The 12,694-nt window shown below is 62.1% G+C and overlaps 1 protein-coding gene and 1 long non-coding RNA gene across 2 annotated transcripts in view; one reads left to right on the forward strand and one right to left on the reverse strand.

Annotated features, from left to right (window-relative positions):
- Nucleotides 1-12,694, forward strand: part of CAMTA1 (calmodulin binding transcription activator 1) — a 665,080-nt gene that overhangs the window by 103,851 nt on the left and 548,535 nt on the right. The gene's annotated exons all lie outside the window — the stretch shown is intronic.
- Nucleotides 1,206-5,402, reverse strand: LOC114235237 (uncharacterized). The gene is made up of 3 exons (XR_003621415.2): nt 5,276-5,402; nt 1,543-1,730; nt 1,206-1,342 (listed from the first exon to the last, which is right to left on the reverse strand). It is a non-coding gene; the product is annotated as an uncharacterized LOC114235237 (long non-coding RNA).

Consider the following 12,694-nt stretch of genomic DNA (forward strand, 5'->3'; position numbering starts at 1 on the left):
CTGGGCGTGTTTAATTGATGCCTTTAATAATTACTGTTTAAGCAACAGCAGGCAGGGAGATTGTTTCCAAGGCACATCAGAGCGGCGGATTTGGAAGTTGGCTCAGAAATCTGCCTCCCCTCCCCGCGCGGTGGCTGTTATTTAAATGTACGTTTTATTTAATTTTCCCTCCCCCTCACTTCTGAGTGCGACAGTCTTTCCCTGAAGGGAGAGCGGAAGGTGCGGTGTGAATATTTTTAAACAGCTCTTATTTGCCTGGGGCCAGGGCAGGCTTCTGCAGTAAATCAGCGCACGCAGTAGAGCGAAGTTTAACCCTCCTGCCTGGGCCACGCAGCAGCCAGCCAGTGGGAGCGCCCGAGACGGCCTCCCTGTCGCCGGAGGGTCCGGGGTCTCGGGGGGAAGGGGGTCTGTGTCCACTGCAGACGTCACTGCTTGGTCTCTGTTGAAATGGTTGTGATCGGTCTGTTCTGATTGCTTTGCCTTATGGAGTTCCGGCGTGTGGTTTCCTCTGCCCTTGAGTTGGTGAGGCAGGAGGCGTGGGGGTGTCCTGGAGCCGGGCGGCATCGTCACCACTCGCTGTTTGCTGAGTCGCCAGACATCTGGGCTCTGGGACGGCACAGGGACACAGCCCTGCCCTCCAGGCGCTCACGCTGCAAGGGGAGGGAGGGAGTCACTTGCAGCCTCAGCCGTGCCCTCGGCCGCCCCTCCGCTCCCCAGCTCCCACATGTCTGGGGGGGGCCGAGACTTGAAAGGACAGCGAGGCGCTGCCGTTTGACTCGGGGACACTTCCCAGCCAGGCGTGCTCAGGGCAGCTGAGGCGGCCTGGGCTCCGTCCAAGTGCCGCGCCGTGACCTTCAGAAGCGGCCGCCTCTGGAGGCCCCTGTGCCTCCTCCCACAGCGAGTGTGCACCGTTCCCCGATGACAGTCCCTCTCGGGGAGCAGCAGGTACCAGGCCAGCCCGACGGGTGTGATGGGTGCCATCCAGCTGGACCCTGGCGCCCTGGCTTCTGAGAGAGAGCCCCTGGCGACCCTTCTGCTGTGCCCCTGCCCAGGGGCCAGCGTGGGCCTCCTCACACCTGGCTCAGACCCCGCACACTTCAGGTACACTGCCGAGTCCTCCGTGACCCCAGGCCTCAGCTTCCCGTTCTCCATGCCTGTGCCCTGCTGTGCCTCCTGCCCGGGACCCAGACAGTTCTCACCGCGTCATGTCCCCTCGGCTCTGCTCAGAATCTCCTCTCCCCGCCCGCCCTGAAGCACACTCCACCTCCGCCTGCTGGGTTTCTCCCAGGCCTTTCAGCTGCCTGCTGTCCTGTCATCTTGTCTGTATCATCTGTCCCCGAGGCTGTGTCAGAGGAAGGGGCTTTTACTGTCCGGCCACCAGCGCAGCCCTGGCCTGGGGCCCGTGCAGGGCACCCAGAGTCCAGTGAGGCCCAGCTCCGTGTGGGCAGGCTGGTGCCAGGCCTCTGTCTCACTCTCCCCAGGGCTGCCATAGCTTATCTGCTTCCTGGCACAGCAGCCGGCACTGCCACCGCAGATGCTCACCTGGGCTCGGAGTTGGAAGTGAGGGCCGAGCGCTCTTCCCAGGAAAGGTTTTGTGCCGGTGACTTGGCAGCTCGCTCACCTCCGGTTGCGCCGCATCAATCCCAGCCCCAGGACGGTGGCCTGTCTCCCTTCCCGGCCTGGCAGTCGGAGTCGATAGTTGGAACCATAGTCCGAGCTCATTTTATTTTCTTGGGTGGAGAGTTGGAAAAGTAAACACACAATTTTTAAAAATACACTTTGAGCCCGGGGCTCAGTGGTTGAGCGTCAGCCTATGAACCAGGAGGTCACAGTTCAATTCTTGGTCAAGGCACATGCCCAGGTTGTGGGCTCGATCCCTAGTGTGGGGCGTGCAGGAGGCAGGCAATCAATGACTCTCTCTCATCATTGATGTTTTATCTCCCTCACTGAAATCAATAAAATATATAAAAGAAATAGTATTTGTGTAAATAAATAACACACTTTGATTAACTTTGACAACATCCTATTCACGGGGCCCTGGGGTGTGGGGAGGTGAGGCCGCACCCACAGCCACCTGAAGGCCTGCTTGGCCTCCCTGCACTGCTCGGGGCCACAGGCCGTGCGGGGCGCCCGTGTGCGGCTTTCGCCAGCAGTTGTTATTGACAAGTGAGTGTGCAATATGAATTCCGCCAGATTCCGGCATCTTCAGAATCTCATGAGTATTGAGAAATCATTGCTGGAACTGCTGGATCAATTTAAATTTAATTAAAAGGCACCAAATCAAAGCATAACACGGTCAAGTACAGTAATAACCGCAAGCAGCCTGGTCACTTTGTATCATAATCCCTTTCCGTTTCTTCAGTGGAGGCAGGATTGAGCAGGCGGACTGGCCATGGCTCCTCTCTGGGAAAATGAGTTCGTGGCCTCGGGGAAACGCACTTTGTCTGCCCGGTCACCTGAGTGAGCTGTCGGATGCCACGGGAGGACCTGGGCTTGTAGTAGTTTCCATGAACGGCACATGAAGCAGTCGCTGAGAGTCCACGTTGGGGTAGAGTCTGTCCCGGTCAGTCACGATGCAGGGCAAGGCCATGTCCCTCCCTGCCCCGTGGACGTGCTTCCTAGGCAGAATCGCCCTTTCACCCTGAGCACTGCCCAAACCACACGTGAGAGGTGCTGGCCCTGGTGGGGTGGGAGCCGGGGCGCCTAGAAGTTCAGGGCCGGAGAAGGCCCAGCTGGCGCTGCGGGGCTCAGTTCTCAGGTGAAGGGGTCTCCACTCGGAAGTGGCCCTAGAGCAGACCCACGGGCCACCTGACAGCGAAGGGGTGGGCTCCCCCACAGAGGCCCGGACGTGTGGGAGACGGGTGCAGAGGTTCTAGGCCAAGGAGCTGGTGAGGTTGGGAGCCTGTCAGTTGCAATGTGGATATGAGTGGAGCAGGTGGGGTGATCCACAGGTGAGGGGCCCCCAGGGGGAGTCAGGTCACCTGCCACCCGGGGCTGACCTCTCCCTCGGGGTGTGACCCAGGTACAGTTAATCTGTGTACACAGACTCATGGGAACCGCCCCTGACTGGACTCCCCAGGTCCCGTCCCTCAGGCTCTGCTCTGAGAAAGGATGGTCCTCTTGGGGTCCCCCTCCGGCATTAGCCTAAGCCAAAGAGGTGCCCTGCGTCTGCCTCAGCCGCTGTCCCGAGGGCGGCCCAGCCTGGCCTGCTCACCCCCACAGCGCCGGCCTTTGCACAGGCGCCCTCCTGGGGTGTGCAGGACCCCTCCCGTGGCTTCTGGCTTCATCTGTGTGCGCACGGAGCAGGTCCTGGGGTCCCAGCAGACCCCTGGCTGAGACGCCCTAAGTCAGTGTTACCTGGGGGCGGGCCCAGGTAGTAGCTCAGTGACCAAAGGGCACTGGATCGTCCTTCTGCTGGGTCAGAGTTCAAGGTCACACCCAGATGCCTGCACAGCCACCAGGGGCTGCCCTGGCTGACCAGAGGGCGGGAAAGGGGAGCTGTGATCTCGGGACAGCAGCCGGCATCGAGCTGCTGCTTCCGGCTCAGTTTCCTTCCGGCTTCTGCACGGCAGTCTGGGGGGCCCAGCCTGGGTGTCTCATTCCGGCCCGGCTGGAACACTTCACAGGGCTAACCCTCTCTCCAGAAATGTTTCTGCTGCGTTTGAGGCTAAAAGATAAAGTCAGCTAAAAGTTTTTTGTTTTTTTTTTTTTAGCGAACTGCTGGTCTTGTTTCTTGAAGGGGACGTGCTGAGTGACCTGGTGTGTGCTCCCGCTGTCACAATTGGGGTCGCCATGCCCTCTGTGCGCCTGTGCCTCTGTTACAGAGCGTGCGTGTGCTCCCTGTCACCGAGCGTCTCTGTGGGAGCCATGGTTGCTCTGGGCCTGGCCCCAGGGCCACCAGCAGCTCCAGATCCCGACCTGCTGGGGGTGCTTTGTTTGAATTGTCATCAGTGAGGACATCGAAGTGGCGGGCGAGGCATGGGCCTCAGAGGGACCTGTGTCCCCATTGCTGTCCTCCGGGATGCCATCCTAGATGCTTACACCTGCCAGTGAGGAGGCAATCCTCTCACACCCCTGTGCCCTCCACGCCTGGCCAGCATCCAAATGGGAGGGAATTGGGGGGTGTCCCTGGAGGCCAGATGCCCTCTGCCCCTTGGAGGTGGATGATGACTTTTGCTCAGAGGGGCTGGCGGGCGGGCTCTGTAAGGGGTCCTGGAGGAGTTTAGGAACCAGGCCCACTGTGCAGAGGGCACTGCCTGCTGTCGCTGCCTTTGATCCCGTGCCCTCCTGGGGACTGAGGAGGAGGAGCTGAAAGTGAGGCAGTGAAAGTCTAAAAGCCAGGAAACAGCCCTGCACAGTGAGAGGTGTGTGGTCACCTCTGACAGGGTGGTCCCCCCTGAGGGCAGAGCAGGTCTAGAGCCCAATTCCTCCCGACCCTCCCCGCTCTGTGTCTTGCATTCAGCCGCAACTGGGGGGCCGGGGAGGGGGCGTTTCTGAGTCTGTGGCCGAGCTCTCTCCCCTCGCACGCCCCCAGTGTTTTCATCGAGAATGGGAACAGCCGGACTGCCTGCGTGTGTACTGTGAAATCGCATCCTTCTCTCCGCTTCCTTGGCTGCCTGCTTGCTCCCTGCCCTGTGCCCAGCGTCAGCTCTTTCCTGGCACACACTGGGTGCTTGGCACACCCTGGGTGCCTGTACACGTTTGTCAAGCAAGTGAATGTGACAGCGACTTGCACAGTGATAGCTGAGGACACCCGCCCCTTGTCTTTCTGAATCCCTGCCCCTCCCTCCCCTGTCCTGCCTGTAACTGAAGGGCAAACAACTTTGATGGCTCAGATCATGGGTCCCCTAATGGGTGGGCGGCTCCACTGTGACAGGCCTGGAGGGGTGAGCAGGGTGAGCCTGGCTTGAGGCATAGGCGGTGCCTCAGCTCAGGGCTTGGCTCTGGGTCCCTGTTGAGCAGGTTTTGAGTTCAGTGACCTGGCTGGCCATGACCCGGAAGGTCAAGTCCTTCCCCGCTGGCTGCTTTGGGGCGCTTCCCAGGCAGTGGGGTTCCGCTTGTTTCTGAATGAGACGTTATTCCCAAGAAGTCACCAGGGGTGGACATGCGTGTTGTGTGGCTAATGGGACACCAATGAAATATTCACACGCCTGTCTCCCCGCTGGCCCCGGGGCTGCTCTTCCCTCTTTACGTGAGGAGCCGGGAATGTCCATTTCTCAGGACTTTTCTGATGACCTTGCTGCTCGGCGCTGCCTGGGAGAAGGCGGTGGCTTACCTTGGGCGCCTGGCTGGGTGGGTCCTGGCCCTCGGCAGGCTGTGGTACCTGGGAGATGCTTTGTCTGGTCCTCCCACCAGCCAGTCCTCCAGGCTGACGCCTTCTCCCGGGCCCTAGGCCACCTCTGCCTCCCTCTCCTCAGCCGGTCATAGAGGCTATGCTGTCACAGCTGCTCTGGGCTGAGCCCCGCCTACGGCCACTCACCATGCCCGGGTCACAGAGCCCTCCCACCTCCCCAGGTGGGCAGTGGGGCAGGCGTTTCTGTCCCCACTTCGGAGGGAGGAAGCTTGGGCTCCATGGTTATGTGGCCTGACACCCCTGGTAAGTCCCAGGGGCAGGATTTGAACCCAGCCCACACACCATGAACGTGAGGTCCCAGCGGGGCTGCCTTCCCAGCCCCTCCCGTGTCCTCCACACCCCAAGACTTGACCTTCCCTGTGCCCTCAGTGTGCTGTGCGCGACCTTGAGTGAGCAGCATCACCCATGCTTCCGTCCCCCGGCGCCGTCCTTCCTCATGTGGGGGGATCACTCCTGGGGACAGAGGCCATGATGGCGAGGGTTAGATTTCAGGGGCCAGTTCCTCCCACTGGGCTCTGGACCCGTCCCTCCCCTTCGCCTGGCTGCCACTGCTGGGCCCACATCCCCGGCCTGGAAGCTGGGGGAAGTCCTCCCTGTGAGTCCCCCGCGGCTGGACTCCTGCTTCAGCAGGTTGCTCAGGGCTCTGCTGAGGGAACCTGCAGAGACCTCCCAGAGCTGCTTGCCTCAGGGTCCCTGTTCCTCCAGCCTCATTGGGGTGCCCTCCCTGCATGACCCCTGGGAGCTTTTGGCCAGGCCCGGGACCTGCTCCCCCCTCCCCTTCCACCCCCTAACTTCCTCCAGCGTCGACTCTGATCAGCTTCTCCCCGGAGGCTTCCACCAACAACTGTTTCCTGCCCCGAATTCCACGCTCAGGTTGCCTATGGGTGAGCTGTCGCGGTGACCCCCTCACCTGTGCTGTGCCAGGCCCTGGCTCCCGGGCGGAGGCTGAGCGGGGACGTGCAGATGGGAGAGGTGGTGGGGGAGGACCAGGAGAGGCTCACCAGGAGGCGTGGAGTTGGGTTGGAAGGTGAATTGGATGCTTGAGGGGAGGATGGGAGCAGGCAAGGACAGATGTGGAGGCAAATGAATAGTCCGTTTTGTCTAGAGCCATGGTCGGCAAACTGCAGCTCACGAGCCACATGCGGCTCTTTGGCCCCTTGAGTGTGGCTCTTCCACAAAATACCACGGCCTGGGCGAGTCTATTCTGAAGAAGTGGCGTTAGAAGAAGTTTAAGTTTAAAAAATTTGGCTCTCAAAAGAAATGTCAATCGTTGTCCTGTTGATATTTGGCTCTGTTGACTAATGAGTTTGCCGACCACTGCTCTAGAGCATCCTGGGGGGCAGAGCGGCTGCGCTGGGCTGAGGGCTGCACCGGGCTCATCCCGCCTTGGGGCTCTGAGCAGTCACAGCGGGTTAGTTCTGAGGTTCTGTTGGATGTAGGCTGCGAAGAGGCAGGGCCCTCTCCGCCTTCACTGGTGTCTGGTGTTGGGACAGCGCCTGGTGGATGGAACCGGTGCTGCATGAGCTCTCGAACGAATGAGTCTGCACTTAGGGTGACGCAGGTTCACGCACGGTGCTACCTGGTGTCCTAGCTGGCGGCCACCACGGCCATTTGTTTTGGCCTCTGACCAGTGGTAGGCAGCATGGGGCACTGCCTGCCCCTCCTCAGGGCCGGGCCCCAGGCAGGTCTTGGGAAGGGGGTGCACACGTGCGTGGTTGGGTCACGGACCTTTCTCTCACGGAGGCCAGCCAACAGGCCTGGCTTGGAAAAGTGGGGCTTTGGGTTTAGTCGGTCTGAGGGGATGGGGGTCCCACGTTAGCTGGGGGCTGTCGGGGGCCACAAACTTGGGGCTCTGTCCTGCATTCTCTCCCTCCTCAGGAGCACATTCTTGTCTCTATCTCGCCAGCTTTTTACCGTAATTTTTGAGCCTGGGAGCACCCATGAAGACACTGTGCCGCCTGCCAAAGGGCAGGACCCCCTGCCCCGGGCACCGGGAGGCGGCCGCGGCCGCTCCGCTCCTGGGCGCGTCGGGAGCCGCCTGCCGGCCTTGGGCTTCACCAGGCGCCGGACTTATTTTCCAATTCATTATTTTTTGAAAAAAGAAAAGCTGCTTTAATGGAAGCTTTTAAAATCCAGGAGCTTTGGGTTCCTCTACTCTGTCAGGCGGAAGTGGATTCATTAAAGTTGTTTTATATAAAAAAATGCATATACTTATGAAGCTTTCAAAAATTAGATTTTTCTCTTCTAGAAGCCAAACTTGGAACATGATTTCCGCAATGGGGTGTGCGTGTTCCCTCAGCCGAGACAGCCATTTCTAGGGGCTCCCAATCCCACACCCCGCTTCTGTCCTGAGCTCTGGGGGACTTGGGCTTGCGTTCTCCTCCTGCGTGGCCGCCTGACTTTGGGGGCGGGGGGGGGGGTCAGTTAAGCTATAGTTTGAGAAGTTCTACAGGAAGGAGAAGAGCCATCCGGTGGGAGGAATTTTGGAAGACCCCGTAAATATTGCTTTTCAAAGTGGGGGAGCCCAGAGCAGCCTGAAGGGGGAGGGCGGGCCGAGACCTGGTCGAAAGGAGGCTTGCTGGAGGCAGGCCGGGCGCAGGGCAGAGCCGGCACCGGGCCCACACGGCGAGTTGTGTAAGGACAGCATCGGCCTCTGCCCTTCCGCTCCGGCTGCCGTGGCCTGTGGCCCGTGGCCCGGTGATGGTGTCAGGGACGCTCATGGTCACTAGCAAAGGGGGCTGGCAGCCCTCTTGCCCACCAGGCCTGTCTCTCAGGCTGGGGCCCGGAGGTGGGGTTGCCGCAGGGACCTCTTCTAGGTCCCCCACCCTCCAACCCAGAGTCTGATCCCACCCTCAGCCTCTCCCAGTCTTAGGTTCGGGACTGACCCCCACCCAGACTGATCCCCCCCGGACTAACCCCCACCCCGGAATAAACCCCCCGGGAATAACCCCCACCCTGGGGCTGACCCCCACCTGGACTGACCCCCACCCGGACTAACCCCCACCCTGAGGCTGACCCCCACCCGGACTAACCCCCACCCTGGGGCTGACCCCCACCCGTCTGATCCCCACCCGGACTAACCCCCACCCTGGGGCTGACCCCCACCTGGACTGACCCCCACCCGGGCTGACCCCCACCCGTCTGATCCCCACCCGGACTAACCCCCACCCTGGGGCTGACCCCCACCTGGACTGACCCCCACCCGGGCTGACCCCCACCCGGACTGACGCCCACCCCGGGGCTGTGCATTTGGAGTCTTTGGATGTGTCGGGTGTTCCCTGGTGGGGCCTCACACCGGGCACGGGCAGTGGAGCCCAGGGTCCCCCGGGCGCGCCCTGTGAAGGCCACCTCAGGCCCAGCGGTCTCGGAGCAGCCGCCGCCTGGAGGGGCAGGTGAGGGAGCCGGCTCCCAGTCTTTGTGCCTCTCTGCCTCTCCTGCCCCCGGGGGGACTCCCAGGGCACACTCTCCGGTCCCCGCTGGACGGATCCGCCCCCACCTGTCAGCACAGGCGGCCTTCCCAGGCACCAGAGTAGAAAGCTCATCCGTTTTCCAAGAAAGGCCGCCGAGCGAGAGGCCAAATCGAGTTAGCAGTGCCAGGAAGCCGCCCGGGCAGCGGTTCCTGTAAGGCCCGCCCCCGAGTTACAGCTGCTGCCCCGTTTCTGCGGGGAAACCGGGGAGACCGGGCGCTTCACAGCAGCTTGATTTACAGGCCCGTGTGCACTCACCCTCACCCTCACCCTCACCCTCACCCTCACCCTCACACCCGTCCCCTCTCCTCCTCTAACTCTGCAGCCTTTGTCGAGACCATGGGTTCGCGGGCCTGAGCTTTTCCGGGGGGCTGCTCCCCGTTTCTCCATCGGGGTGCTCTGTTGGAGCGCTGGCAGGCTCCAGGGGCCAGAGGCGAACGCCATGCTGTGGGCTCGGGGAGTTTGCTTTGTGGGGAGGGTGGGAAGGAGCCCACGGCCCACCAGAGAGCGGCCATGCTCCAGGCCCCGCTGGGCGCTGTGTGCGGTGCCGGGCCACCCGCCACCGAGACGGGGCGGGCCTGCGCCCTGGTGGGAGGGCAGAGGTGTGTCAAGAGGGAGGAAGGCAGAATCGCAGGCCATGCCGGGCCCACAGCAAAGCCGTGCTGTCCGGGGGGCGGGCCAGGGACATGTCTCTGAGCCATGACCTGGAGTGGGGGGAGGTGAGGGGGGAGCAGGGACTGGGGAGCGGGCGATCGTTCCAGGCGGGGGAGTTGCCCCGAGAAGGTGTGGTGTCCAGAGAGCGCGTGGTGAGTGTGAGAAACTGCAGGAAGTCCAGAAAGTGTGCGGCCAGAGTGAGGCCGGCCCAGGATGGGCTGGAGAGGCTGCGGGGCCTGGGCCGCTGTGGGGAGTTTACACCACGTGCCGCCCAGGAAGGCACGAGGGCCCGGGGAGGGGTGGCTGGTGCGGGAAGGCCAGGGTGCAAGGCTGTGCAAGAGCGGCTTGGAGACCACGGACTTGCTGCTCCAGGTCTAGGTGCCACTCAGACCCGAGCGTGGCGATGGCTCTGGAGAGAGGTGACAGGTTCAGGGGAGTCAGCAAAGGGGTCTGCAGGGCTTGGTCGTCCGTCAGACAGAACGTGAGGCCTGAGCAGAGTCCAGGGCGGCGTAGGCTTTCTGTCGGGGCAGCGGCTGGAGGCGATGCCACTCCCTGTGACGGGACCGTGGGAGCATGAGGATGGCGGGGAGGCCGGGGGCACCAGGCAGGGAGCACGGGGACGGCAGGGTGGCCGGGGGCACCGGGCAGGGAGCACGGGGACGGCAGGGGGAGGCCGGGGGCACCGGGCAGGGATCATGGGGACGGCGGGGAGGCCGGGGGCACTGGACAGGGAGCACGGGGACGGCGGGGAGGCCGGGGGCACCGGGCAGGGAGCACGGGGACGGCAGGGGGAGGCCGGGGGCACCGGACAGGGAGCACGGGGACGGCAGGGGAAGGCCGGGGGCACTGGACAGGGAGCACGGGGACGGCGGGGAGGCCGGGGGCACCGGGCAGGGAGCATGGGGACGGCAGGGGGAGGCCGGGGGCACCGGGCAGGGAGCACGGGGACGGCGGGGAGGCCGGGGGCACCGGGAAGGGAGCACGGGGACGGTGGGGAGGCTGGGGGCACCGGGCAGGAGCACAGGGACGGTGGGGAGGCCGGGGGCACCGGGCAGGGAGCACGGGGACGGCGGGGAGGCCGGGGCCACTGGGCAGTAGGGTCTGTGAGCGGAAAACTAAGGGTGGGGGCGGCCCGGGAAGCACAGGTTTGGGAGTAGATAGAAACTGCCCAGGGAGCCCTAGCCAGTTTAGCTCAGTGGATAGAGCATCGGCCTGTGGATGGAAGGGTCTCAGGTTTGATTCCGGTCAAGGGCACATACCTCTACCAGTAGATGTGTTTGTCTCTCTCTGTCTCCCGCTCCCTTCCTCTCTCTAAAAATCAATGGAAAGATATTCTTGGGTGAGGATGAAAAAATAAATAAATAAATAAATAAGAAAACCTGCTTGGAAAGAAACAACAACTGCCGCTTCCCGATGAAGCTGCCCAAATGGCGTTGTCGATGATGTCTGGCCTCCCTTAGGAAACAACACATAAAGGGTCTGTGGTGTGTGTGTGTGTGTGTGTGTGTGTGTGTGTGTGTGTGTGGTGGGGGCATAGAGAGCCCCAAAGACCCAGCATTTAAGGGAACCCAGACAGTGTCAGGAAGTGTCTGCGTTAAGGGGGACATCTGTGTGTCCTCACGGGGAGCTGGGCACTGCACCAGCGTGACTGAGGCCCGCGGGAGGGAGGTGGCTGCTCGGCCTGGGGCCTGGGGCCTGGGCTCCTGGGGCTGTGTCAGGCCCAGCACCGAGGGGGCCCCAGACACCAGCCCTGGGCCTTGCTCGCCTGCCTGACTTCCTGCTGTGGCAACAAGGTGAGGCCTTCCAGCTCCTGTTTGCGATGAGCTTTGCAGTTATTCTTAAAGGGAGGCACGCGGCGGCCCTGCCGGGAGGGGCCGTGCCCCAGCAGCAGCCTCCTCCCACCCAGGCCTGGCCGCTGCTCCTGAGGGTCCTGAAGGAGAAGGCTGCTTCATCTAAACGAAACTTCCCTTTGTGCGAGGCTGAAGCACCGCCCACATTGGTCCCGAGAGCCAATGGGAAGCCGGGTGTGGGTAATCTATGCAAAGGCCCCTCAGCTGCCCCGCATCCATCATCCCAAGTGACAGAATTTGTATCATTAATCATTGGCGGTAATAGAAAAGCCATCGGAATGGAATGTTGTCACAGGACAAATGTCTCCCAATTGCAAATAAATGTCTCAGCTTCCTGGACTGTGGGTTCAAGAAAGACTGTGGCTTCAAAACGGTGCCATCGGCACCAGCCCATCTGCAGACAGCCTCTCCCGAGGACGCCCCAGACTTGCCCTCTGGCCCAGGCCCAGGGGTGTCGCCCATGCCGAAGGGGGGCGGATGCTGCCCTGTAGCCCGTTGTGTTGCCCCAGGCCACCTGTCATCCTGCCCTAGCCCCACCTCTGGCAGCTGCAACAGCCTGGACTCCAGGTGTGGGCTGCAGGCCCCCCTATTCTCACCCCCCCCCCCCCCAGGGCCAGGTGAGACCAGCCAGGCCAGGGCGGAACGGTTCGGCCGCCTTCCCACTCTGGAAATGAAGCCCACAGCGTTTTCTGGCTGCGTCTTTCTGTTCCGTGACCTGAAAACACTCTGTTTTTGGAAAGTGCAGATCTGCTGACACCTTTTTCCGGAGGCTTGTTCCTCTCCGTGGCCAGACGCCCTGCCTCGGCCCGGCCAGATGCTGCCGGAGGCCGGCGTGGGAAGCGAGGCGCGTGTTGCTGGGGTTTGAAGGATTTCGTCTGTTTGGGCCTCAAGCTCTCCATCCGCTCGGTGGTCTTAGAGCCCCAGGGCCTGGCAGGAGAAGTGGGCACAGGAGCGGAGCAGGCATGCCAGCGGCCGGGCCGGGCCGGAGGTGTGCAGGGGCCTGTAGGGACCAACTGCGCGTGACCGACCGCGGGCGCGTGAAACCCCGGAGCCTGCGCTGACGGGCCAGGGCGGGGCTGTGCGGAGCGTGCTCGGCGGGGGAAGAGGCAGCTCCCCTTTTCTGGGGGAAGTTCATGCATCGCGGCCTCTGGGACATGGGGTGACCGAGGCCGCTGACCAGGCTGTCCCTGACATGGGGCGGCACAGACTGGTCACATTAAAGACTTCTAATTGATTAAGTGAGGCCATTAGAAGCCAGTTGTCAGCTCCTGTGTCGTCATCTCATAAACGGAAGAATATTTAACACCAACAACATGAGGGACATCACTTCAAGATCAAGGGTGTTGTTTCCGATGGAATAAGTTTAGCTT

This window comes from Eptesicus fuscus, chromosome 9 (assembly GCF_027574615.1).
Source record: "Eptesicus fuscus isolate TK198812 chromosome 9, DD_ASM_mEF_20220401, whole genome shotgun sequence".
NCBI lineage: Eukaryota > Metazoa > Chordata > Mammalia > Chiroptera > Vespertilionidae > Eptesicus > Eptesicus fuscus.